The following is a 20,229-nucleotide window of genomic DNA, read 5'->3' on the forward strand; positions in this document are numbered from 1 at the left end:
AAAAAATCAGGACTTACTACCCCAATAACCTGCTAACTCACCCCTGAAATACTTACTTATTCACACTATTTTGTTCATTTGACTTGTTTCTAATTTGAAATGCCCATTTTTGTGGGGCCAGAAAGGTGCGTCTTTAAAAGGCGATTTCTACGATACCCCACTTTTGCGCGTCGGACCGCGACTTTTTCCGGAAACGCTGAAAAACCGCAATTTTCAGGAGAAACGAGACGTACATCCTCCCCCTCTGCCGCCCACCCACCCAACTGACAGCCAGCCAGCAGACAAGCACAGAGAGTTCCGTGGGTCTGTCTGTGATGTCATAAAGGGCCTGCTGATCAATGGCCAGCTCTCTGATTGGCTGCTGTGTTTGATTGACAGATTGAATCTGGCAGCTGATTGGCTGTCTACCCTAAAGTGCATTACACACCCCTGATGGTACCACTGGCTAAGACTCCACCTCAGCTCATTGATTAATTATAAATTTAGAACAAATGATGGATGAAAGCAGGCAGGCCGGCCATTTTTTTCACGCTCATTGGACTTGTTTAATGCAATGCACCTTTGTATATTCACATGCATTCGCTTCATGCTGTAACCACTGTGCATAAAAATTTGGAAACATGGCATACAGTGTATCATTTGCTGTCTAAGTCATGTTTCCCATATTTTCCATTGCAAGATACAAGCCGGTTTGAGTGTTTGGGGCACATTTTAGCTAAAATCATCCTACGGGGCCTAACTGCTTATGCCAAAGCCTGCCTATTTTGAATGGCGTAGTGGTCACTGCAACCTCCAAAAAAATCAGGACTTACTACCCCAATAACCTGCTAACTCACCCCTGAAATACTTACTTATTCACACTATTTTGTTCATTTGACTTGTTTCTAATTTGAAATGCCCATTTTTGTGGGGCCAGAAAGGTGCGTCTTTAAAAGGCGATTTCTACGATACCCCACTTTTGCGCGTCGGACCGCGACTTTTTCCGGAAACGCCGAAAAACTGCAATTTTCAGGAGAAACGAGACGTACATCCTCCTCCTCTGCCGCCCACCCACCCAACTGACAGCCAGCCAGCAGACAAGCACAGAGAGTTCCGTGGGTCTGTCTGTGATGTCATAAAGGGCCTGCTGATCAATGGCCAGCTCTCTGATTGGCTGCTGTGTTTGATTGACAGATTGAATCTGGCAGCTGATTGGCTGTCTACCCTAAAGTGCATTACACACCCCTGATGGTACCACTGGCTAAGACTCCACCTCAGCTCATTGATTAATTATAAATTTAGAACAAATGATGGATGAAAGCAGGCAGGCCGGCCATTTTTTTCACGCTCATTGGACTTGTTTAATGCAATGCACCTGTGTATATTCACATGCATTCACTTCATGCTGTAACCACTGTGCATAAAAATTTGGAAACATGGCATACAGTGTATCATTTGCTGTCTAAGTCATGTTTCCCATATTTTCCATTGCAAGATACAAGCCGGTTTGAGTGTTTGGGGCACATTTTAGCTAAAATCATCCTACGGGGCCTAACTGCTTATGCCAAAGCCTGCCTATTTTGAATGGCGTAGTGGTCAATGCAACCTCCAAAAAAATCAGGACTTACTACCCCAATAACCTCCTAACTCACCCCTGAAATACTTACTTATTCACACTATTTTGTTCATTTGACTTGTTTCTAATTTGAAATGCCCATTTTTGTGGGGCCAGAAAGGTGCGTCTTTAAAAGACGATTTCTACGATACCCCACTTTTGCGCGTCGGACCGCGACTTTTTCCGGAAACGCCGAAAAACCGCAATTTTCAGGAGAAACGAGACGTGCATCCTCCCCCTCTGCCGCCCACCCACCCAACTGACAGCCAGCCAGCAGACAAGCACAGAGAGTTCCGTGGGTCTGTCTGTGATGTCATAAAGGGCCTGCTGATCAATGGCCAGCTCTCTGATTGGCTGCTGTGTTTGATTGACAGATTGAATCTGGCAGCTGATTGGCTGTCTACCCTAAAGTGCATTACACACCCCTGATGGTACCACTGGCTAAGACTCCACCTCAGCTCATTGATTAATTATAAATTTAGAACAAATGATGGATGAAAGCAGGCAGGCCGGCCATTTTTTTCACGCTCATTGGACTTGTTTAATGCAATGCACCTGTGTATATTCACATGCATTCACTTCATGCTGTAACCACTGTGCATAAAAATTTGGAAACATGGCATACAGTGTATCATTTGCTGTCTAAGTCATGTTTCCCATATTTTCCATTGCAAGATACAAGCCGGTTTGAGTGTTTGGGGCACATTTTAGCTAAAATCATCCTACGGGGCCTAACTGCTTATGCTAAAGCCTGCCTATTTTGAATGGCGTAGTGGTCACTGCAACCTCCAAAAAAATCAGGACTTACTACCCCAATAACCTGCTAACTCACCCCTGAAATACTTACTTATTCACACTATTTTGTTCATTTGACTTGTTTCTAATTTGAAATGCCCATTTTTGTGGGGCCAGAAAGGTGCGTCTTTAAAAGGCGATTTCTACGATACCCCACTTTTGCGCGTCGGACCGCGACTTTTTCCGGAAACGCTGAAAAACCGCAATTTTCAGGAGAAACGAGACGTACATCCTCCCCCTCTGCCGCCCACCCACCCAACTGACAGCCAGCCAGCAGACAAGCACAGAGAGTTCCGTGGGTCTGTCTGTGATGTCATAAAGGGCCTGCTGATCAATGGCCAGCTCTCTGATTGGCTGCTGTGTTTGATTGACAGATTGAATCTGGCAGCTGATTGGCTGTCTACCCTAAAGTGCATTACACACCCCTGATGGTACCACTGGCTAAGACTCCACCTCAGCTCATTGATTAATTATAAATTTAGAACAAATGATGGATGAAAGCAGGCAGGCCGGCCATTTTTTTCACGCTCATTGGACTTGTTTAATGCAATGCACCTTTGTATATTCACATGCATTCGCTTCATGCTGTAACCACTGTGCATAAAAATTTGGAAACATGGCATACAGTGTATCATTTGCTGTCTAAGTCATGTTTCCCATATTTTCCATTGCAAGATACAAGCCGGTTTGAGTGTTTGGGGCACATTTTAGCTAAAATCATCCTACGGGGCCTAACTGCTTATGCCAAAGCCTGCCTATTTTGAATGGCGTAGTGGTCACTGCAACCTCCAAAAAAATCAGGACTTACTACCCCAATAACCTGCTAACTCACCCCTGAAATACTTACTTATTCACACTATTTTGTTCATTTGACTTGTTTCTAATTTGAAATGCCCATTTTTGTGGGGCCAGAAAGGTGCGTCTTTAAAAGGCGATTTCTACGATACCCCACTTTTGCGCGTCGGACCGCGACTTTTTCCGGAAACGCCGAAAAACTGCAATTTTCAGGAGAAACGAGACGTACATCCTCCTCCTCTGCCGCCCACCCACCCAACTGACAGCCAGCCAGCAGACAAGCACAGAGAGTTCCGTGGGTCTGTCTGTGATGTCATAAAGGGCCTGCTGATCAATGGCCAGCTCTCTGATTGGCTGCTGTGTTTGATTGACAGATTGAATCTGGCAGCTGATTGGCTGTCTACCCTAAAGTGCATTACACACCCCTGATGGTACCACTGGCTAAGACTCCACCTCAGCTCATTGATTAATTATAAATTTAGAACAAATGATGGATGAAAGCAGGCAGGCCGGCCATTTTTTTCACGCTCATTGGACTTGTTTAATGCAATGCACCTGTGTATATTCACATGCATTCACTTCATGCTGTAACCACTGTGCATAAAAATTTGGAAACATGGCATACAGTGTATCATTTGCTGTCTAAGTCATGTTTCCCATATTTTCCATTGCAAGATACAAGCCGGTTTGAGTGTTTGGGGCACATTTTAGCTAAAATCATCCTACGGGGCCTAACTGCTTATGCTAAAGCCTGCCTATTTTGAATGGCGTAGTGGTCACTGCAACCTCCAAAAAAATCAGGACTTACTACCCCAATAACCTGCTAACTCACCCCTGAAATACTTACTTATTCACACTATTTTGTTCATTTGACTTGTTTCTAATTTGAAATGCCCATTTTTGTGGGGCCAGAAAGGTGCGTCTTTAAAAGGCGATTTCTACGATACCCCACTTTTGCGCGTCGGACCGCGACTTTTTCCGGAAACGCAGAAAAAACGCAATTTTCAGGAGAAACGAGACGTACATCCTCCCCCTCTGCCGCCCACCCACCCAACTGACAGCCAGCCAGCAGACAAGCACAGAGAGTTCCGTGGGTCTGTCTGTGATGTCATAAAGGGCCTGCTGATCAATGGCCAGCTCTCTGATTGGCTGCTGTGTTTGATTGACAGATTGAATCTGGCAGCTGATTGGCTGTCTACCCTAAAGTGCATTACACACCCCTGATGGTACCACTGGCTAAGACTCCACCTCAGCTCATTGATTAATTATAAATTTAGAACAAATGATGGATGAAAGCAGGCAGGCCGGCCATTTTTTTCACGCTCATTAGACTTGTTTAATGCAATGCACCTTTGTATATTCACATGCATTCGCTTCATGCTGTAACCACTGTGCATAAAAATTTGGAAACATGGCATACAGTGTATCATTTGCTGTCTAAGTCATGTTTCCCATATTTTCCATTGCAAGATACAAGCCGGTTTGAGTGTTTGGGGCACATTTTAGCTAAAATCATCCTACGGGGCCTAACTGCTTATGCCAAAGCCTGCCTATTTTGAATGGCGTAGTGGTCAATGCAACCTCCAAAAAAATCAGGACTTACTACCCCAATAACCTGCTAACTCACCCCTGAAATACTTACTTATTCACACTATTTTGTTCATTTGACTTGTTTCTAATTTGAAATGCCCATTTTTGTGGGGCCAGAAAGGTGCGTCTATAAAAGGCGATTTCTACGATACCCCACTTTTGCGCGTCGGACCGTGACTTTTTACGGAAACGCCGAAAAACCGCAATTTTCAGGAGAAACGAGACGTACATCCTCCCCCTCTGCTGCCCACCCACCCAACTGACAGCCAGCCAGCAGACAAGCACAGAGAGTTCCGTGGGTCTGTCTGTGATGTCATAAAGGGCCTGCTGATCAATGGCCAGCTCTCTGATTGGCTGCTGTGTTTGATTGACAGATTGAATCTGGCAGCTGATTGGCTGTCTACCCTAAAGTGCATTACACACCCCTGATGGTACCACTGGCTAAGACTCCACCTCAGCTCATTGATTAATTATAAATTTAGAACAAATGATGGATGAAAGCAGGCAGGCCGGCCATTTTTTTCACGCTCATTGGACTTGTTTAATGCAATGCACCTTTGTATATTCACATGCATTCGCTTCATGCTGTAACCACTGTGCATAAAAATTTGGAAACATGGCATACAGTGTATCATTTGCTGTCTAAGTCATGTTTCCCATATTTTCCATTGCAAGATACAAGCCGGTTTGAGTGTTTGGGGCACATTTTAGCTAAAATCATCCTACGGGGCCTAACTGCTTATGCCAAAGCCTGCCTATTTTGAATGGCGTAGTGGTCAATGCAACCTCCAAAAAAATCAGGACTTACTACCCCAATAACCTGCTAACTCACCCCTGAAATACTTACTTATTCACACTATTTTGTTCATTTGACTTGTTTCTAATTTGAAATGCCCATTTTTGTGGGGCCAGAAAGGTGCGTCTATAAAAGGCGATTTCTACGATACCCCACTTTTGCGCGTCGGACCGTGACTTTTTCCGGAAACGCCGAAAAACCGCAATTTTCAGGAGAAACGAGACGTACATCCTCCCCCTCTGCCGCCCACCCACCCAACTGACAGCCAGCCAGCAGACAAGCACTGAGAGTTCCGTGGGTCTGTCTGTGATGTCATAAAGGGCCTGCTGATCAATGGCCAGCTCTCTGATTGGCTGCTGTGTTTGATTGACAGATTGAATCTGGCAGCTGATTGGCTGTCTACCCTAAAGTGCATTACACACCCCTGATGGTACCACTGGCTAAGACTCCACCTCAGCTCATTGATTAATTATAAATTTAGAACAAATGATGGATGAAAGCAGGCAGGCCGGCCATTTTTTTCACGCTCATTGGACTTGTTTAATGCAATGCACCTTTGTATATTCACATGCATTCGCTTCATGCTGTAACCACTGTGCATAAAAATTTGGAAACATGGCATACAGTGTATCATTTGCTGTCTAAGTCATGTTTCCCATATTTTCCATTGCAAGATACAAGCCGGTTTGAGTGTTTGGGGAACATTTTAGCTAAAATCATCCTACGGGGCCTAACTGCTTATGCTAAAGCCTGCCTATTTTGAATGGCGTAGTGGTCACTGCAACCTCCAAAAAAATCAGGACTTACTACCCCAATAACCTGCTAACTCACCCCTGAAATACTTACTTATTCACACTATTTTGTTCATTTGACTTGTTTCTAATTTGAAATGCCCATTTTTGTGGGGCCAGAAAGGTGCGTCTTTAAAAGGCGATTTCTACGATACCCCACTTTTGCGCGTCGGACCGCGACTTTTTCCGGAAACGCCGAAAAACCGCAATTTTCAGGAGAAACGAGACGTACATCCTCCCCCTCTGCCGCCCACCCACCCAACTGACAGCCAGCCAGCAGACAAGCACAGAGAGTTCCGTGGGTCTGTCTGTGATGTCATAAAGGGCCTGCTGATCAATGGCCAGCTCTCTGATTGGCTGCTGTGTTTGATTGACAGATTGAATCTGGCAGCTGATTGGCTGTCTACCCTAAAGTGCATTACACACCCCTGATGGTACCACTGGCTAAGACTCCACCTCAGCTCATTGATTAATTATAAATTTAGAACAAATGATGGATGAAAACAGGCAGGCCGGCCATTTTTTTCACGCTCATTGGACTTGTTTAATGCAATGCACCTTTGTATATTCACATGCATTCGCTTCATGCTGTAACCACTGTGCATAAAAATTTGGAAACATGGCATACAGTGTATCATTTGCTGTCTAAGTCATGTTTCCCATATTTTCCATTGCAAGATACAAGCCGGTTTGAGTGTTTGGGGCACATTTTAGCTAAAATCATCCTACGGGGCCTAACTGCTTATGCTAAAGCCTGCCTATTTTGAATGGCGTAGTGGTCACTGCAACCTCCAAAAAAATCAGGACTTACTACCCCAATAACCTGCTAACTCACCCCTGAAATACTTACTTATTCACACTATTTTGTTCATTTGACTTGTTTCTAATTTGAAATGCCCATTTTTGTGGGGCCAGAAAGGTGCGTCTTTAAAAGGCGATTTCTACGATACCCCACTTTTGCGCGTCGGACCGCGACTTTTTCCGGAAACGCAGAAAAAACGCAATTTTCAGGAGAAACGAGACGTACATCCTCCCCCTCTGCCGCCCACCCACCCAACTGACAGCCAGCCAGCAGACAAGCACAGAGAGTTCCGTGGGTCTGTCTGTGATGTCATAAAGGGCCTGCTGATCAATGGCCAGCTCTCTGATTGGCTGCTGTGTTTGATTGACAGATTGAATCTGGCAGCTGATTGGCTGTCTACCCTAAAGTGCATTACACACCCCTGATGGTACCACTGGCTAAGACTCCACCTCAGCTCATTGATTAATTATAAATTTAGAACAAATGATGGATGAAAGCAGGCAGGCCGGCCATTTTTTTCACGCTCATTAGACTTGTTTAATGCAATGCACCTTTGTATATTCACATGCATTCGCTTCATGCTGTAACCACTGTGCATAAAAATTTGGAAACATGGCATACAGTGTATCATTTGCTGTCTAAGTCATGTTTCCCATATTTTCCATTGCAAGATACAAGCCGGTTTGAGTGTTTGGGGCACATTTTAGCTAAAATCATCCTACGGGGCCTAACTGCTTATGCTAAAGCCTGCCTATTTTGAATGGCGTAGTGGTCACTGCAACCTCCAAAAAAATCAGGACTTACTACCCCAATAACCTGCTAACTCACCCCTGAAATACTTACTTATTCACACTATTTTGTTCATTTGACTTGTTTCTAATTTGAAATGCCCATTTTTGTGGGGCCAGAAAGGTGCGTCTTTAAAAGGCGATTTCTACGATACCCCACTTTTGCGCGTCGGACCGCGACTTTTTCCGGAAACGCCGAAAAACCGCAATTTTCAGAATAAACGAGACGTACATCCTCCCCCTCTGCCGCCCACCCACCCAACTGACAGCCAGTCAGCAGACAAGCACAGAGAGTTCCGTGGGTCTGTCTGTGATGTCATAAAGGGCCTGCTGATCAATGGCCAGCTCTCTGATTGGCTGCTGTGTTTGATTGACAGATTGAATCTGGCAGCTGATTGGCTGTCTACCCTAAAGTGCATTACACACCCCTGATGGTACCACTGGCTAAGACTCCACCTCAGCTCATTGATTAATTATAAATTTAGAACAAATGATGGATGAAAGCAGGCAGGCCGGCCATTTTTTCACGCTCATTGGACTTGTTTAATGCAATGCACCTTTGTATATTCACATGCATTCGCTTCATGCTGTAACCACTGTGCATACAAATTTGGAAACATGGCATACAGTGTATCATTTGCTGTCTAAGTCATGTTTCCCATATTTTCCATTGCAAGATACAAGCCGGTTTGAGTGTTTGGGGCACATTATAGCTAAAATCATAACTGCTTATGCTAAAGCCTGCCTATTTTGAATGGCGTAGTGGTCACTGCAACCTCCAAAAAAATCAGGACTTACTACCCCAATAACCTGCTAACTCACCCCTGAAATACTTACTTATTCACACTATTTTGTTCATTTGACTTGTTTCTAATTAGAAATGCCCATTTTTGTGGGGCCAGAAAGGTGCGTCTTTAAAAGGCGATTTCTACGATACCCCACTTTTGCGCGTCGGACCGCGACTTTTTCCGGAAACGCCAAAAAACCGCAATTTTCAGGAGAAACGAGACGTACATCCTCCCCCTCTGCCGCCCACCCACCCAACTGACAGCCAGCCAGCAGACAAGCACAGAGAGTTCCGTGGGTCTGTCTGTGATGTCATAAAGGGCCTGCTGATCAATGGCCAGCTCTCTGATTGGCTGCTGTGTTTGATTGACAGATTGAATCTGGCAGCTGATTGGCTGTCTACCCTAAAGTGCATTACACACCCCTGATGGTACCACTGGCTAAGACTCCACCTCAGCTCATTGATTAATTATAAATTTAGAACAAATGATGGATGAAAGCAGGCAGGCCGTCCATTTTTTTCACGCTCATTGGACTTGTTTAATGCAATGCATCTTTGTATATTCACATGCATTCGCTTCATGCTGTAACCACTGTGCATAAAAAATTGGAAACATGGCATACAGTGTATAATTTGCTGTCTAAGTCATGTTTCCCATATTTTCCATTGCAAGATACAAGCCGGTTTGAGTGTTTGGGGCACATTTTAGCTAAAATCATCCTACGGGGCCTAACTGCTTATGCTAAAGCCTGCCTATTTTGAATGGCGTAGTGGTCACTGCAACCTCCAAAAAAATCAGGACTTACTACCCCAATAACCTGCTAACTCACCCCTGAAATACTTACTTATTCACACTATTCTGTTCATTTGACTTGTTTCTAATTTGAAATTATCATTTTTGTGGGGCCAGAAAGGTGCGTCTTTAAAAGGCGATTTCTACGATACCCCACTTTTGCGCGTCGGACCGCGACTTTTTCCGGAAACGCCGAAAAACCGCAATTTTCAGGAGAAACGAGACGTACATCCTCCCCCTCTGCCGCCCACCCACCCAACTGACAGCCAGCCAGCAGACAAGCACAGAGAGTTCCGTGGGTCTGTCTGTGATGTCATAAAGGGCCTGCTGATCAATGGCCAGCTCTCTGATTGGCTGCTGTGTTTGATTGACAGATTGAATCTGGCAGCTGATTGGCTGTCTACCCTAAAGTGCATTACACACCCCTGATGGTACCACTGGCTAAGACTCCACCTCAGCTCATTGATTAATTATAAATTTAGAACAAATGATGGATGAAAGCAGGCAGGCCGGCCATTTTTTTCACGCTCATTGGACTTGTTTAATGCAATGCACCTTTGTATATTCACATGCATTCGCTTCATGCTGTAACCACTGTGCATAAAAATTTGGAAACATGGCATACAGTGTATCATTTGCTGTCTAAGTCATGTTTCCCATATTTTCCATTGCAAGATACAAGCCGGTTTGAGTGTTTGGGGCACATTTTAGCTAAAATCATCCTACGGGGCCTAACTGCTTATGCCAAAGCCTGCCTATTTTGAATGGCGTAGTGGTCACTGCAACCTCCAAAAAAATCAGGACTTACTACCCCAATAACCTGCTAACTCACCCCTGAAATACTTACTTATTCACACTATTTTGTTCATTTGACTTGTTTCTAATTTGAAATGCCCATTTTTGTGGGGCCAGAAAGGTGCGTCTTTAAAAGGCGATTTCTACGATACCCCACTTTTGCGCGTCGGACCGCGACTTTTTCCGGAAACGCCGAAAAACCGCAATTTTCAGGAGAAACGAGACGTACATCCTCCCCCTCTGCCGCCCACCCACCCAACTGACAGCCAGCCAGCAGACAAGCACAGAGAGTTCCGTGGGTCTGTCTGTGATGTCATAAAGGGCCTGCTGATCAATGGCCAGCTCTCTGATTGGCTGCTGTGTTTGATTGACAGATTAAATCTGGCAGCTGATTGGCTGTCTACCCTAAAGTGCATTACACACCCCTGATGGTACCACTGGCTAAGACTCCACCTCAGCTCATTGATTAATTATAAATTTAGAACAAATGATGGATGAAAGCAGGCAGGCCGGCCATTTTTTTCACGCTCATTGGACTTGTTTAATGCAATGCACCTGTGTATATTCACATGCATTCACTTCATGCTGTAACCACTGTGCATAAAAATTTGGAAACATGGCATACAGTGTATCATTTGCTGTCTAAGTCATGTTTCCCATATTTTCCATTGCAAGATACAAGCCGGTTTGAGTGTTTGGGGCACATTTTAGCTAAAATCATCCTACGGGGCCTAAATGCTTATGCTAAAGCCTGCCTATTTTGAATGGCGTAGTGGTCACTGCAACCTCCAAAAAAATCAGGACTTACTACCCCAATAACCTGCTAACTCACCCCTGAAATACTTACTTATTCACACTATTTTGTTCATTTGACTTGTTTCTAATTTGAAATGCCCATTTTTGTGGGGCCAGAAAGGTGCGTCTTTAAAAGGCGATTTCTACGATACCCCACTTTTGCGCGTCGGACCGCGACTTTTTCCGGAAACGCTGAAAAACCGCAATTTTCAGGAGAAACGAGACGTACATCCTCCCCCTCTGCCGCCCACCCACCCAACTGACAGCCAGCCAGCAGACAAGCACAGAGAGTTCCGTGGGTCTGTCTGTGATGTCATAAAGAGCCTGCTGATCAATGGCCAGCTCTCTGATTGGCTGCTGTGTTTGATTGACAGATTGAATCTGGCAGCTGATTGGCTGTCTACCCTAAAGTGCATTACACACCCCTGATGGTACCACTGGCTAAGACTCCACCTCAGCTCATTGATTAATTATAAATTTAGAACAAATGATGGATGAAAGCAGGCAGGCCGGCCATTTTTTTCACGCTCATTGGACTTGTTTAATGCAATGCACCTGTGTATATTCACATGCATTCACTTCATGCTGTAACCACTGTGCATAAAAATTTGGAAACATGGCATACAGTGTATCATTTGCTGTCTAAGTCATGTTTCCCATATTTTCCATTGCAAGATACAAGCCGGTTTGAGTGTTTGGGGCACATTTTAGCTAAAATCATCCTACGGGGCCTAAATGCTTATGCTAAAGCCTGCCTATTTTGAATGGCGTAGTGGTCACTGCAACCTCCAAAAAAATCAGGACTTACTACCCCAATAACCTGCTAACTCACCCCTGAAATACTTACTTATTCACACTATTTTGTTCATTAGACTTGTTTCTAATTTGAAATGCCCATTTTTGTGGGGCCAGAAAGGTGCGTCTTTAAAAGACGATTTCTACGATACCCCACTTTTGCGCGTCGGACCGCGACTTTTTCCGGAAACGCTGAAAAACCGCAATTTTCAGGAGAAACGAGACGTACATCCTCCCCCTCTGCCGCCCACCCACCCAACTGACAGCCAGCCAGCAGACAAGCACAGAGAGTTCCGTGGGTCTGTCTGTGATGTCATAAAGAGCCTGCTGATCAATGGCCAGCTCTCTGATTGGCTGCTGTGTTTGATTGACAGATTGAATCTGGCAGCTGATTGGCTGTCTACCCTAAAGTGCATTACACACCCCTGATGGTACCACTGGCTAAGACTCCACCTCAGCTCATTGATTAATTATAAATTTAGAACAAATGATGGATGAAAGCAGGCAGGCCGGCCATTTTTTTCACGCTCATTGGACTTGTTTAATGCAATGCACCTGTGTATATTCACATGCATTCACTTCATGCTGTAACCACTGTGCATAAAAATTTGGAAACATGGCATACAGTGTATCATTTGCTGTCTAAGTCATGTTTCCCATATTTTCCATTGCAAGATACAAGCCGGTTTGAGTGTTTGGGGCACATTTTAGCTAAAATCATCCTACGGGGCCTAAATGCTTATGCTAAAGCCTGCCTATTTTGAATGGCGTAGTGGTCACTGCAACCTCCAAAAAAATCAGGACTTACTACCCCAATAACCTGCTAACTCACCCCTGAAATACTTACTTATTCACACTATTTTGTTCATTTGACTTGTTTCTAATTTGAAATGCCCATTTTTGTGGGGCCAGAAAGGTGCGTCTTTAAAAGACGATTTCTACGATACCCCACTTTTGCGCGTCGGACCGCGACTTTTTCCGGAAACGCTGAAAAACCGCAATTTTCAGGAGAAACGAGACGTACATCCTCCCCCTCTGCCGCCCACCCACCCAACTGACAGCCAGCCAGCAGACAAGCACAGAGAGTTCCGTGGGTCTGTCTGTGATGTCATAAAGGGCCTGCTGATCAATGGCCAGCTCTCTGATTGGCTGCTGTGTTTGATTGACAGATTGAATCTGGCAGCTGATTGGCTGTCTACCCTAAAGTGCATTACACACCCCTGATGGTACCACTGGCTAAGACTCCACCTCAGCTCATTGATTAATTATAAATTTAGAACAAATGATGGATGAAAGCAGGCAGGCCGGCCATTTTTTTCACGCTCATTGGACTTGTTTAATGCAATGCACCTTTGTATATTCACATGCATTCGCTTCATGCTGTAACCACTGTGCATAAAAATTTGGAAACATGGCATACAGTGTATCATTTGCTGTCTAAGTCATGTTTCCCATATTTTCCATTGCAAGATACAAGCCGGTTTGAGTGTTTGGGGCACATTTTAGCTAAAATCATCCTACGGGGCCTAAATGCTTATGCTAAAGCCTGCCTATTTTGAATGGCGTAGTGGTCACTGCAACCTCCAAAAAAATCAGGACTTACTACCCCAATAACCTGCTAACTCACCCCTGAAATACTTACTTATTCACACTATTTTGTTCATTTGACTTGTTTCTAATTTGAAATGCCCATTTTTGTGGGGCCAGAAAGGTGCGTCTTTAAAAGGCGATTTCTACGATACCCCAATTTTGCGCGTCGGACCGCGACGTTTTCCGGAAACGCTGAAAAACCGCAATTTTCAGGAGAAACGAGACGTACATCCTCCCCCTCTGCCGCCCACCCACCCAACTGACAGCCAGCCAGCAGACAAGCACAGAGAGTTCCGTGGGTCTGTCTGTGATGTCATAAAGGGCCTGCTGATCAATGGCCAGCTCTCTGATTGGCTGCTGTGTTTGATTGACAGATTGAATCTGGCAGCTGATTGGCTGTCTACCCTAAAGTGCATTACACACCACCGATGGTACCACTGGCTAAGACTCCACCTCAGCTCATTGATTAATTATAAATTTAGAACAAATGATGGATGAAAGCAGGCAGGCCGGCCATTTTTTTCACGCTCATTGGACTTGTTTAATGCAATGCACCTTTGTATATTCACATGCATTCGCTTCATGCTGTAACCACTGTGCATAAAAATTTGGAAACATGGCATACAGTGTATCATTTGCTGTCTAAGTCATGTTTCCCATATTTTCCATTGCAAGATACAAGCCGGTTTGAGTGTTTGGGGCACATTTTAGCTAAAATCATCCTACGGGGCCTAACTGCTTATGCCAAAGCCTGCCTATTTTGAATGGCGTAGTGGTCACTGCAACCTCCAAAAAAATCAGGACTTACTACCCCAATAACCTGCTAACTCACCCCTGAAATACTTACTTATTCACACTATTTTGTTCATTTGACTTGTTTCTAATTTGAAATGCCCATTTTTGTGGGGCCAGAAAGGTGCGTCTTTAAAAGGCGATTTCTACGATACCCCACTTTTGCGCGTCGGACCGCGACTTTTTCCGGAAACGCCGAAAAACCGCAATTTTCAGGAGAAACGAGACGTACATCCTCCCTCTCTGCCGCCCACCCACCCAACTGACAGCCAGCCAGCAGACAAGCACAGAGAGTTCCGTGGGTCTGTCTGTGATGTCATAAAGGGCCTGCTGATCAATGGCCAGCTCTCTGATTGGCTGCTGTGTTTGATTGACAGATTAAATCTGGCAGCTGATTGGCTGTCTACCCTAAAGTGCATTACACACCCCTGATGGTACCACTGGCTAAGACTCCACCTCAGCTCATTGATTAATTATAAATTTAGAACAAATGATGGATGAAAGCAGGCAGGCCGGCCATTTTTTTCACGCTCATTGGACTTGTTTAATGCAATGCACCTGTGTATATTCACATGCATTCACTTCATGCTGTAACCACTGTGCATAAAAATTTGTAAACATGGCATACAGTGTATCATTTGCTGTCTAAGTCATGTTTCCCATATTTTCCATTGCAAGATACAAGCCGGTTTGAGTGTTTGGGGCACATTTTAGCTAAAATCATCCTACGGGGCCTAAATGCTTATGCTAAAGCCTGCCTATTTTGAATGGCGTAGTGGTCACTGCAACCTCCAAAAAAATCAGGACTTACTACCCCAATAACCTGCTAACTCACCCCTGAAATACTTACTTATTCACACTATTTTGTTCATTTGACTTGTTTCTAATTTGAAATGCCCATTTTTGTGGGGCCAGAAAGGTGCGTCTTTAAAAGGCGATTTCTACGATACCCCACTTTTGCGCGTCGGACCGCGACTTTTTCCGGAAACGCTGAAAAACCGCAATTTTCAGGAGAAACGAGACGTACATCCTCCCCCTCTGCCGCCCACCCACCCAACTGACAGCCAGCCAGCAGACAAGCACAGAGAGTTCCGTGGGTCTGTCTGTGATGTCATAAAGAGCCTGCTGATCAATGGCCAGCTCTCTGATTGGCTGCTGTGTTTGATTGACAGATTGAATCTGGCAGCTGATTGGCTGTCTACCCTAAAGTGCATTACACACCCCTGATGGTACCACTGGCTAAGACTCCACCTCAGCTCATTGATTAATTATAAATTTAGAACAAATGATGGATGAAAGCAGGCAGGCCGGCCATTTTTTTCACGCTCATTGGACTTGTTTAATGCAATGCACCTTTGTATATTCACATGCATTCGCTTCATGCTGTAACCACTGTGCATAAAAATTTGGAAACATGGCATACAGTGTATCATTTGCTGTCTAAGTCATGTTTCCCATATTTTCCATTGCAAGATACAAGCCGGTTTGAGTGTTTGGGGCACATTTTAGCTAAAATCATCCTACGGGGCCTAAATGCTTATGCTAAAGCCTGCCTATTTTGAATGGCGTAGTGGTCACTGCAACCTCCAAAAAAATCAGGACTTACTACCCCAATAACCTGCTAACTCACCCCTGAAATACTTACTTATTCACACTATTTTGTTCATTTGACTTGTTTCTAATTTGAAATGCCCATTTTTGTGGGGCCAGAAAGGTGCGTCTTTAAAAGGCGATTTCTACGATACCCCACTTTTGCGCGTCGGACCGCGACTTTTTCCGGAAACGCTGAAAAACCGCAATTTTCAGGAGAAACGAGACGTACATCCTCCCCCTCTGCCGCCCACCCACCCAACTGACAGCCAGCCAGCAGACAAGCACAGAGAGTTCCGTGGGTCTGTCTGTGATGTCATAAAGAGCCTGCTGATCAATGGCCAGCTCTCTGATTGGCTGCTGTGTTTGATTGACAGATTGAATCTGGCAGCTGATTGGCTGTCTACCCTAAAGTGCATTACACACCCCTGATGGTACCACTGGCTAAGACTCCACCTCAGCTCATTGATTAATTATAAATTTAGAACAAATGATGGATGAAAGCAGGCAGGCCGGCCATTTTTTTCACGCTCATTGGACTTGTTTAATGCAATGCACCTGTGTATATTCACATGCATTCACTTCATGCTGTAACCACTGTGCATAAAAATTTGGAAACATGGCATACAGTGTATCATTTGCTGTCTAAGTCATGTTTCCCATATTTTCCATTGCAAGATACAAGCCGGTTTGAGTGTTTGGGGCACATTTTAGCTAAAATCATCCTACGGGGCCTAAATGCTTATGCTAAAGCCTGCCTATTTTGAATGGCGTAGTGGTCACTGCAACCTCCAAAAAAATCAGGACTTACTACCCCAATAAACTGCTAACTCACCCCTGAAATACTTACTTATTCACACTATTTTGTTCATTTGACTTGTTTCTAATTTGAAATGCCCATTTTTGTGGGGCCAGAAAGGTGCGTCTTTAAAAGGCGATTTCTACGATACCCCACTTTTGCTCGTCGGACCGCGACTTTTTCCGGAAACGCTGAAAAACCGCAATTTTCAGGAGAAACGAGACGTACATCCTCCCCCTCTGCCGCCCACCCACCCAACTGACAGCCAGCCAGCAGACAAGCACAGAGAGTTCCGTGGGTCTGTCTGTGATGTCATAAAGGGCCTGCTGATCAATGGCCAGCTCTCTGATTGGCTGCTGTGTTTGATTGACAGATTGAATCTGGCAGCTGATTGGCTGTCTACCCTAAAGTGCATTACACACCCCTGATGGTACCACTGGCTAAGACTCCACCTCAGCTCATTGATTAATTATAAATTTAGAACAAATGATGGATGAAAGCAGGCAGGCCGGCCATTTTTTTCACGCTCATTGGACTTGTTTAATGCAATGCACCTTTGTATGTTCACATGCATTCGCTTCAGGCTGTAACCACTGTGCATAAAAATTTGGAAACATGGCATACAGTGTATCATTTGCTGTCTAAGTCATGTTTCCCATATTTTCCATTGCAAGATACAAGCCGGTTTGAGTGTTTGGGGCACATTTTAGCTAAAATCATCCTACGGGGCCTAACTGCTTATGCCAAAGCCTGCCTATTTTGAATGGCGTAGTGGTCAATGCAACCTCCAAAAAAATCAGGACTTACTACCCCAATAACCTGCTAACTCACCCCTGAAATACTTATTCACACTATTTTGTTCATTTGACTTGTTTCTAATTTGAAATGCCCATTTTTGTGGGGCCAGAAAGGTGTGTCTTTAAAAGGCGATTTCTACGATACCCCACTTTTGCGCGTCGGACCGCGACTTTTTCCGGAAACGCCGAAAAACCGCAATTTTCAGGAGAAACGAGACGTACATCCTCCCCCTCTGCCGCCCACCCACCCAACTGACAGCCAGCCAGCAGACAAGCACAGAGAGTTCCGTGGGTCTGTCTGTGATGTCATAAAGGGCCTGCTGATCAATGGCCAGCTCTCTGATTGGCTGCTGTGTTTGATTGACAGATTGAATCTGGCAGCTGATTGGCTGTCTACCCTAAAGTGCATTACACACCCCTGATGGTACCACTGGCTAAGACTCCACCTCAGCTCATTGATTAATTATAAATTTAGAACAAATGATGGATGAAAGCAGGCAGGCCGGCCATTTTTTTCACGCTCATTGGACTTGTTTAATGCAATGCACCTTTGTATATTCACATGCATTCGCTTCATGCTGTAACCACTGTGCATAAAAATTTGGAAACATGGCATACAGTGTATCATTTGCTGTCTAAGTCATGTTTCCCATATTTTCCATTGCAAGATACAAGCCGGTTTGAGTGTTTGGGGCACATTTTAGCTAAAATCATCCTACGGGGCCTAACTGCTTATGCCAAAGCCTGCCTATTTTGAATGGCGTAGTGGTCAATGCAACCTCCAAAAAAATCAGGACTTACTACCCCAATAACCTGCTAACTCACCCCTGAAATACTTACTTATTCACACTATTTTGTTCATTTGACTTGTTTCTAATTTGAAATGCCCATTTTTGTGGGGCCAGAAAGGTGCGTCTTTAAAAGGCGATTTCTACGATACCCCACTTTTGCGCGTCGGACCGCGACTTTTTCCGGAAACGCCGAAAAACCGCAATTTTCAGGAGAAACGAGACGTACATCCTCCCCCTCTGCCGCCCACCCACCCAACTGACAGCCAGCCAGCAGACAAGCACAGAGAGTTCCGTGGGTCTGTCTGTGATGTCATAAAGGGCCTGCTGATCAATGGCCAGCTCTCTGATTGGCTGCTGTGTTTGATTGACAGATTTAATCTGGCAGCTGATTGGCTGTCTACCCTAAAGTGCATTACACACCCCTGATGGTACCACTGGCTAAGACTCCACCTCAGCTCATTGATTAATTATAAATTTAGAACAAATGATGGATGAAAGCAGGCAGGCCGGCCATTTTTTTCACGCTCATTGGACTTGTTTAATGCAATGCACCTTTGTATATTCACATGCATTCGCTTCATGCTGTAACCACTGTGCATAAAAATTTGGAAACATGGCATACAGTGTATCATTTGCTGTCTAAGTCATGTTTCCCATATTTTCCATTGCAAGATACAAGCCGGTTTGAGTGTTTGGGGCACATTTTAGCTAAAATCATCCTACGGGGCCTAACTGCTTATGCCAAAGCCTGCCTATTTTGAATGGCGTAGTGGTCACTGCAACCTCCAAAAAAATCAGGACTTACTACCCCAATAACCTGCTAACTCACCCCTGAAATACTTACTTATTCACACTATTTTGTTCATTTGACTTGTTTCTAATTTGAAATGCCCATTTTTGTGGGGCCAGAAAGGTGCGTCTTTAAAAGGCGATTTCTACGATACCCCACTTTTGCGCGTCGGACCGCGACTTTTTCCGGAAACGCCGAAAAACCGCAATTTTCAGGAGAAACGAGACGTACATCCTCCCCCTCTGCCGCCCACCCACCCAACTGACAGCCAGCCAGCAGACAAGCACAGAGAGTTCCGTGGGTCTGTCTGTGATGTCATAAAGGGCCTGCTGATCAATGGCCAGCTCTCTGATTGGCTGCTGTGTTTGATTGACAGATTGAATCTGGCAGCTGATTGGCTGTCTACCCTAAAGTGCATTACACACCCCTGATGGTACCACTGGCTAAGACTCCACCTCAGCTCATTGATTAATTATAAATTTAGAACAAATGATGGATGAAAGCAGGCAGGCCGGCCATTTTTTTCACGCTCATTGGACTTGTTTAATGCAATGCACCTTTGTATATTCACATGCATTCGCTTCATGCTGTAACCACTGTGCATAAAAATTTGGAAACATGGCATACAGTGTATCATTTGCTGTCTAAGTCATGTTTCCCATATTTTCCATTGCAAGATACAAGCCGGTTTGAGTGTTTGGGGCACATTTTAGCTAAAATCATCCTACGGGGCCTAACTGCTTATGCCAAAGCCTGCCTATTTTGAATGGCGTAGTGGTCACTGCAACCTCCAAAAAAATCAGGACTTACTACCCCAATAACCTGCTAACTCACCCCTGAAATACTTACTTATTCACACTATTTTGTTCATTTGACTTGTTTCTAATTTGAAATGCCCATTTTTGTGGGGCCAGAAAGGTGCGTCTTTAAAAGGCGATTTCTACGATACCCCACTTTTGCGCGTCGGACCGCGACTTTTTCCGGAAACGCCGAAAAACCGCAATTTTCAGGAGAAACGAGACGTACATCCTCCCCCTCTGCCGCCCACCCACCCAACTGACAGCCAGCCAGCAGACAAGCACAGAGAGTTCCGTGGGTCTGTCTGTGATGTCATAAAGGGCCTGCTGATCAATGGCCAGCTCTCTGATTGGCTGCTGTGTTTGA

Source organism: Crinia signifera, chromosome 2 (genome assembly GCF_055691185.1).
Source record: "Crinia signifera chromosome 2, ASM5569118v1, whole genome shotgun sequence".
Classification (NCBI taxonomy): Eukaryota; Metazoa; Chordata; class Amphibia; order Anura; family Myobatrachidae; genus Crinia; species Crinia signifera.